The 8,401-nt window shown below is 35.4% G+C and overlaps 1 non-coding gene across 1 annotated transcript; it reads right to left on the bottom strand.

The window, feature by feature from the left end:
* Positions 1-2,694: 2,694 nt before the first annotated feature.
* On the bottom strand, positions 2,695-2,766 carry TRNAC-GCA (transfer RNA cysteine (anticodon GCA)). The gene has a single exon. It is a non-coding gene; the product is annotated as a tRNA-Cys (tRNA).
* Positions 2,767-8,401: the final 5,635 nt, after the last annotated feature.

Genomic DNA, 8,401 nt, shown 5'->3' on the forward strand with positions numbered 1-8,401 from the left:
CTTGCAAATATAAAATTTCCCCTCCCACACATTCACCACCAGTGTGATGATATATAGGGGGCATGTGTCGAGGCGAAGAAGGGAGGAGTAAGAAAATGGCAAAGATCTGAGTTGCCACTGTGTCAAGAGTAGTGAACTTATCCTGGATATTTTCTTTGTTCCTAGCGACCCAGGCCCCCCAATAGATGAGTGGGGTAAACCTCTGACATTTTTTCTTTTTGTTTTCTTTTTCCAACTTCCACCATTGTTTCCATGCATCCAGGAGAGTTTACCCCTACAAATTTGATGCATAACCAATCATAAATCTACATGTGTCCCATACTCCCCTAATGAAAGGACAACAAATGAACATGTGTACAAATGAAAGGACAACAAAGGAACATGTGGACCATTGATTCTTCAAAGTTTTTGCAAAGAGCACACCAACTAAGGTCTTCTTTTTTCCAAGCACCACATGAATAACCAGCTTTGGCTGAAACTTTTTTGCAAAGAGCACACCAACTGAGGTCTTCTTTTTTCCAGGCACCACATGAATAAATAGCCTTGGCTGAACCACTGAGTTTTCATATTTTCTTCCACCACCACTGAGTTTCCATATTGTTTTCCACTACCAACAAGATCTTTAATTGACCTTCATCAATTAAATACAAGTATCCTAATTTAAGTGTGTTTTCCCCGATAAAAAGTGAACCCGGCCTAAGGAATCTTACCTATTTCTTAATAGTATATAAAAAGTATTAAAAACAATAATATAATTACGCCACGACCCAGTATTGTAATACAATATCTCTTAACATATTAAACTTTTTTAATAATCACTTACCTAAAAACTCCTCTATTTGAAAAAAAACAGAAAAGCTGAATGCTCAACTGTATCACTTTTAATAGTTTGGTGGATTTTGAAAGCTTTAAAGCTTTAATATGTATTTCTTAATTGAAATTATTTTTGGTGGGCCTTTAGTTTTATCTGTAAATTTTCATGAATGTTTTTTGAAATTTACGAAAAGATTTTTATTTTTATTAAATTTTGGATTAAATTTTTTATAAAAATATAAAATACAAATTGAGAATGGAGTAAGGAAATAAATTATTTTAAAGATTACAGTATGTTATTGATAAATAAATCAATTTATTCTGAAATATTCTGGAAAGCCACAACTATAAAATCTGTAACCAATATATGAATTATGAAGGCCTAAAAACAACAACATTTGAAACTATGCAATTTACATAGAGATGCTGTTTTTTTTGGTTTTTTTTAAGATTTTATTAAAAAAAAAATGACTTGAATGAATTTTTTGGAGGCCGAGTGGTCTTTGGAAGTGGAGTGGTCAGAATCTGAACAAAACAATTTCAAGAAATTTTATTAGAGCAATGTTTTGAATAATGTTTTTTATAATGGAAATAGATTCAGCACCATTAAAAACCTCGGAAGTACCCAAACCCTTAAAGTTTCATAACTATAATTTAAATATACAAAAATCCCTACTAAATTTTATCAAAGTTTTACAGAAATTTCCATGATTTTCAAAGTAAAAAACAATCTAATTAAACTAGAGAATATCTAATACATAGAGATTCTCATATATACCAAAATCTGCAATTGAGGTCAATCTGAGCCTGGTTTAGACAGACAGGGAGCTAACTTTTTCCCCAAAAAGCAATTTCAGATATGATAAAACGGTTGATCTAGAATTGATATAATCCGAGTCTGATAAATCAATTCAGCACCATCAAAAACTTCTAAAGTACCCAAACTCTTAAAGTTTCAACACTATAACTTAAATATACAAAAATCCCTACTAAATTTTATCAAAATCTTACAGAAATTTCCATAATTTTCAAAACAAAAAACAATCTAATTAAACTAGAGAATATCTAATACATATTAGATAAAGATTCTCATATATACCAATCTGCAGTTGAGATCAATACCAATCTGCAGTTGAGATCAATCCGAGCCTGGTTAACTTTTTCCCTGAAAAGCAATTTCAGGTATGATAGAACGGCTGATCTGGAATTGATATAATCCGACTCTGGTTCAGACAGACAGGGAATTAAACAGTTTCCATGAAAAGCAATTTCAGGCATGATAGAACGGCTGGAGCATAGAGACACAAACCGTCGACTCTGGTTTAGACAGACAGGGAATTAAACATTTTCCATAAAGATTCTCATATATACCAATCTGCAATTGAGATCAATCCGAGCCTAGTTCAGACAGACAGGGAGTTAACTTTTTCCCTGAAAAGCAATTTCAGGTATGATAGAACGGCTGATCTGGAATTGATATAATCCGACTCTGGTTCAGACAGACAGGGAATTAAACATTTTCCATGAAAAGCAATTTCAGGCATGATAGAACGGCTCTGGAATTGATATAATCCGACTCTGGTTCAGACAGACAGGGAATTGAACATTTTCCATGAAAAGCAATTTCAGGCATGATAGAACGGCTCTGGAATTGATATAATCCGACTCTGGTTCAGACAGACAGGGAATTAAACATTTTCCATGAAAAGCAATTTCAGGCATGATAGAACGGCTGGAGCATAAAGACACAAACCGTCGACTCTGGTTCAGACAGACAGGGAATTAAACATTTTCCATGAAAAGCAATTTCAGGCATGATAGAACGGCTGGAGCATAGAGACACAAACCGTCTGTCTGACAACCAAATACGAGGATATGTGAAGGGCCCAACCGGGTTCGAACCGGTGACCTCTTGATCTGCAGTCAAATGCTCTACCACTGAGCTATAGGCCCAATTGGTTGTGATGTGAAACATCTATCAATAAGTGGCGTATGTACAGTGAGTCCGCGTAATTCAAAGCCCTAGAACATAGTTTCTGCTCCACTGGGCTATAGGCCGAATTACATGTGTATAGAATTTCTATATCATATCCTTTTTTATATCAAACCCTAAATCCCCTCTTTGAAATGCAACAGCGTAATTATCCCTGACCTCAAATCAGCAGGTGGAATTTCGAGCATAGCACGGATTGAGAGGCCTCTGTGAGGTAAAAAAAGAGTTTTTTTTGGAAATAAGAATTATATTCAAACACGTAGGATATACATGAGCGTTTGCAACACATACAAATGGGCAAAGAAAATCCTGGGTTTGACAGTGAACAAATAACCAGAGAGATATAGCAATTAATACTAATGTCAAGGTGCGGGCTAACATTCTTCTACGAAAAGGTAATTTTCTTCCAACCCCGCCACTAAAATATAATCAGTTACCTGAACACAAAGAATTCAGCAACTATGTCTTCTGATTAGCCATTTGTATTTTTTTTTCAAGGTTGTCAAATATACCTAGTCTGATTAAGATTGGATCACAAGACGGTGGAGAACAAATTTCCCCAACCTAACCATTAGATCACAAGACTCAGCCATCTGCCTTCTGTCCTTGCAGGCAAAGAACCTTAAGCTACAGTCCAAGTGCAACAGGTTGAGATCCATATATGCTAAATTGCCATGAAAATTCTGCATATTTATTCAATGCAGCCTTGAAATCTTTATGTATTCTAGGCAGACCTCCAGAGATCCCAGTGCAATTGAAGTGGAAATACTTAGAGAATTGAAGAGGCAGTTAAGCATGAACAAGAACTGCCTACATGCTAATGATACAGATCCCAATGACATGGTTGTATGAACTGCCTAGATGGCCTAATGATACTGATTCCCAATGACATAGTTGTATAAGATGCTTTAACACGCTCTCTCAACATTCCTTTAGAAGTTCTTTGGATTGCTCTTCTGGTATATGTAACCTTCATTCTTCTCTATCCCTTAGCAACTATGCAAAACAAAAGACCCAAGTATGAAGCAAAATCCATTTTTAATTCAGATGTCTTCTGAAACCTTTGAAACTCCTTCTTGGCTCAGAATAAATGCAACGTTACCGAACTTTAAGCAAGAGTCTAACCACTGAATTGTAGATATGTAAAACAAGGTTTACATGAGTATAAGTACGCTCCCACCTTCATGCACTTCTCCCAAATCCAAAAATACATGTGGCAACTGCCCATTTGTTGATTATTAAGTATTAGGAGTTTCTGGTGCCAACTGTACTTTTTCTCACTCCTTTTATGATCCTATACATATCACCTCATCTGGACGTAGTGAATGAAATGGGGATGTTGATTTTCCTCAAACTCATGAAAAGGAATTTTACAGTTCTGTTAAATGCATTGGGTATATTTTCCTTAAGATTCAGAAACATTATTATTGGTTGAAAAATTGGTTAAATAGTTAATCAAGATTATGTTTGTGTTTAATTGGTTTATTGATTATTATTTTAGTCATTGAAGTTATTGTAATCAGCTATATGTCTTCAATGATGATAAATTTCATATAATTAATAGAGATTTATCTTAACTCCAAATTTCATATAATCAATAGAGATTCATCTTAACTCTAGATATATCAAGTGTTGAGAGGGATTTATTAAGTTTCTCAAAATGCAAATATTTTTTCAAGGTTTGCACGTTTGCACCTTAAGGAATTTGATCTCTCTTAGTGCTTGATAGATTTCTGCCATTCCTAAACTTTATATGATCATATTATGTGTATGTGTATGTTTTAGATAAATATACTCATTTGAAATTCACTAAGGATCATCTATAATGTATAGAGTACCATCAAGATTATCACTTTCAAAGTTACATCAAGAATAAAGTGAGTAGTAACAAAATAACAATGTTCATAACAAAGACACTGAATCAGAAGAAAGTAATAGTATGAATATAATAAATAACAAACAAATTACATAGTGATCAATTTCAATCCATCTTCTTTAACTCTTATTATAGCCACACTAGTCAACTTTCCCATCATTCCATGTTGATTATATAATAGGGGCTAAAATTGAAGACCATTCAAACTTTAAACTTGAGATATTGCAGTAAAGGTCATACCTTCTCTCTCTTTCTCCTAATAATAATCGTAGCTTTCTCCAACATCAATCCTTGTGACTTATGAATAGTTAACCCTAAACAATTTTCAATGGAAGTTTCTCATTACCACTTTAAATAGATGTAATAGAACATTCTAAGAGATTGATTCATCCCTAGGAACCCCTTGCAAGAGTATTAAATCTTACTAAAACTTCCATGGTAATATGCAATTAGTTCTACAACTCCAACAGCACCATTGACATGTCCTACATTAGTCGATAACCTTGAAGTACACATCACTCTAACTCCAACTACAAAAAATGAGATGAGTTTCAAATCTTCCTCATTTGTCTCAATAGAACAGTTGCTTCTTCTCAATGTAGCAACACTAGTTGCAATGGGCAACCTAGATATCTCAAACAACACTTATCCTTATTTTGTGCATCATCATTTGTCACAGAAAAATCTATGACCTTATCAAATGACTCTTTTATGGAAGCATCCAAATAAGTATCTATATGATCCATGATTTGTATTTATGAAGGGAATGAAATGAAATGCAGATTTATATCAAAAACACATTGATACAATAAAACTTGACCTCTATTAAGAATGAAATGTCCTGAAAATATAAATAATGTGGAACGAAACAAACTCACTCGAATGGTGGTAGCTTATCTCTAAGAAGAGATGTGACAATTACATCCATTTGCCAGATGATCTAAAAATAAAAGTGAAGGTTTTATTGATCAATTTGTAGGTTAGTTTATGTCCTTTTAAGCAACAAATTAAAATTGCAAAAGTACAAACATGAGTTAATTTGCAAAAATTTTACAGTAAAAAGAGGATAAAAATGCAGCATAAGACAAGTGTAAATTGATAACGGAGTTCACCCATCTTGGGCTATGTCTCCAGGTCCAATTTCCAATGGTGACCACTTTATTAAGATGCCCAAATGCTCATTACATAAAAATATAAGCCTCAATCTACAAAAATAACACTCTCATGTTGTCCAGAATGCTCAAAACCCTTGTTCAGGCTCTTGTTGCACTCAAAAAGGCTAAAAAATGAGCAAAATATGCCCTATTTACCAATTTGTCTGCAAAATTATGCTTCAATTTCTCTCGGCCCTGCAAAAGTTTCATCAAAATGATCATGATTGGGTGCGTTGGTTTACATCTCGTAGGTCAAAGGTTCCATCCACTAGTTTCAGCGGAGGTTACGTTGGGCTTTATTATATATTAAATATTTTTTTTAATATGTGCCACGCCTGTAGCACCCGCTCCCGGTCTTATTCAACAGACATATGGCTAGGGGTGTGGGCGGTAATGCCACGCCCAGCCGTTGAACGCACCTGCCGCTTTAGGGTTCGGTCATATGTAATACAAAAAAAGCAACGACTGGGTTGGTCAGGGGCACCCGCCAGCTTGACCCTCTCCTCAACCATCGGACTATTCAACCATAAATATAATTGCTCCACATTGTTTAACAAGAACCACTTGTGGTCTGTTGGTCAGGCACCTATTTGGTATTAGGTGATGCGTTCAATTCCATCAGAGGCTTTCCAATCATTCAAACAAATTTTGGCCTAGTCAAGGGTGCCACGTGGCGCTATGTGATTGGGCCACGTGTCACGCCCTGATTGGGCCACCTGCCCATTATACACCAATATTTGTATGCCACGTGCCCTCACATAATTGGTCCACATGTCATCGAACAAGTTCGTACTACCAATCAGCCCTGCCACGTCAACATTCATACCTTGCACATTCAACCCTGCAAGTTGAATTTTTTATTGTTTGGCCAAAACTTCAGAATGTAATAACTTGCTCATACTATGTCAAATTGAGGCAATTCAAATGTCGTTGGAATCAGAACAATGAGCTCTCCGATTTGGCGATAGTTTCGAGAGAATTTGAGCAATTTTTGGATCCCCTAAATCACTCCTCCCCACTTAAAGCTTTTGGATCACCAAAAGTTTGTTTTTACTCAGTAAGTAAGTGGGTACAACTCCCTCACTTTCTCGATCTCTATCCACCTTGCTTTACTTGGGTTGGTACCTTTGATCCCCACATGAAGATAGTCCACATTGCCCCTACGTGAAGTCCTTATTCTCCCGTCAAGAATTGTGTATTTTTGCAACTCATTTAAGTATTCAGGAGAAAATTATTTTATAGATGGAATCTGAACATTCTCCTCTTCATCAACGATCATAGGAGGCTCATACAATCTCAAGTTTTCCACATTCACAACAAAATTAATTTGCATGTAAGGTGGCAAATCCAATCGGAAAGCATTATTACCAATATTCTCCAAGATTTTGAAAGGACCATATCTTTTTGGTTTGAGTTTTTTACCTTCACCTTGCAATCTTTCCTTGCTAATGTACAACCAAACTTGACCTCCCACTTGGAGATCATGATCAACCCAATGCTTATCATGTCTTGCTTTATACTTGGCTTGGCTTTTCTCCAGCTATTTGTGTACCCTTTTATGCACTAATTGGATTTGTTTAATGAAATTCTTTGCTTTGTCCAAATCACTATGTCCATCCACTGCAATGTATTTACAAAAGATAAAATCCAAAGGAGACTTTGGAAAATAACCCAAACAAGCTTCAAATGGAGATACATGTGTAGATGAATGTTTGGCACGATTGTAGTCATGTTGGATGTAATGCAAATGCTCATCCCAAAGTTTGGGATGCTTACCTCAATATCCTCGAAGCAGATGCACTATTGTTTTGTTCACTACCTTTGTTTGATTGTCAATTTGTGGATGAAATGATGTTCTCTTCTTCAACTTTGTGTCCATGAGTTCCCATAAAATTGACCAAAACTTCCCAATAAATTAAGAATCTCGATCAGAAACAATAGAAGTGGGTAACCCAAGGTGAACCCATACATTCTGGAAGAACCTATGTGCAGTTTGTTCAATTGTAACCTGTTTCTTACAAGGCAGTAACACACACATTTCGCTTAAACGATCCACTACAACATATAAATAATCATGACCTTTCCTAGACATAAGTAGCCCCCCTACAAAATCCATAGAAACATTTTCCCAAGGATGAGATGGGATAGGAAGTGGAGTGTTCAAACCCAATTTCCTATTACTTGGCTAACTAGTAGCACACATAGAACATCCTTTTACATATCTTGATACAGTTTCATTCATACGAGGCTAATAACAACATCTCTGCAGTTGAGAAACTATTTTGCCTACACCAAAGTGACCAACAATAAGAGAAGTATGGGATTCCCTTATGACATTAACTTTTTCACCTTGTGGTATACACAATTTTACAAGATGATACAACAACTTGTTATGAACATGATACTCCAACTCTTCAACATGATTGCCTTGACCCAAAGTTGCATAAACATCTTTCAAATATTCATCTTGAGCATATTGTTCAATAGAAATTTTATGCATGATTGAGTTATGTTTAAGAATGATATATGCATTACAATAGGCCTTGACAATATATCTGTAACTTT

This window comes from Pinus tabuliformis, chromosome 7 (genome assembly GCF_031772625.1).
Source record: "Pinus tabuliformis cultivar Carrire ecotype Pingquan chromosome 7, CPIR1, whole genome shotgun sequence".
Taxonomy (NCBI): Eukaryota; Viridiplantae; Streptophyta; class Pinopsida; order Pinales; family Pinaceae; genus Pinus; species Pinus tabuliformis.